The sequence below is a fragment of the Meleagris gallopavo genome, chromosome 21 (genome assembly GCF_000146605.3).
Source record: "Meleagris gallopavo isolate NT-WF06-2002-E0010 breed Aviagen turkey brand Nicholas breeding stock chromosome 21, Turkey_5.1, whole genome shotgun sequence".
In the NCBI taxonomy this organism is placed as follows: Eukaryota; Metazoa; Chordata; class Aves; order Galliformes; family Phasianidae; genus Meleagris; species Meleagris gallopavo.
In genome coordinates, this window is record NC_015031.2 from 5996850 (window position 1) to 5997759 (window position 910).

Sequence of the window (910 nt, forward strand, 5' to 3'; positions counted from 1 at the left end):
CGAAGGCTCGGACTGCACCGCACCGCGCCCAGCGGGACCCCGCAGCGCCATTCGCTGCTGCGCAGCGTGCCCGGGGCGACGCAACCACTGCTCCGCGCTCAGGGACGCGTTTGCTGGAAAAGGGAGCCCTCTGGGTCTGTTTCCCTGCGTTTTTGGGAGCAGCAATAACAAAATACTACAATAACAACGAAACTTTAACTTTTATTGAACAGCGAAAAAACAACTCCAACCTGTACACCCATCAAGTACAAACAACATAAATATTCTGGCCCGTAACCGACACCAAACAAGTGAAACTAGGAAGGGCCTTCAGCTCTGGCCGGGTCCCGTCCGTACTGGAGAGCCGCCTGCTGGCACCAAGCGTGGCCGCGTCCATCCTGCAAGGTGCCCAGCGCTGGGGCTGCGCTCTGCGGCTCTGTGGCCGTCTGGCCCCGCAGCCCGGAGGCTGTGCCCCATTGCCCAGCCCTGCAGGGCGGAGCGCCGCCTCCCCGCAGGGCACAAAGCTGGGTCTGGGCAGGGTGAGAATGCTTTCCCTAAGAATTTGCAAGGAGAGGAATGAATCGTTTGTTCAAATCAGCCCGTGGCCATCAAAACACACCTCGTGAATGAACTGGAACATCTTTATTTTGACTCTATGAGTGAGGAAAAGATATGCAGCAATGTTAATCTACTGAGAACAAAGCAGAGCTGTGCACCTCCCCAGCTGTCTCTCAGAGCTGCACACCGGGCAGCACACCTGGCTCTGACAGCTGTGGGCATCTTACAGTCAAGGTGATGGCACAGGGCTGGATGGTGGGGGGCTCGGGCTGCAGCAGAGCTGCAGGTTGTGAGCAGTTCTCACTGTGTGAGACGTGAAATGTAGTTGTTATGCAGCGTGAAACTCTTGACAGTTCCTCGTGTATGGAGCAGT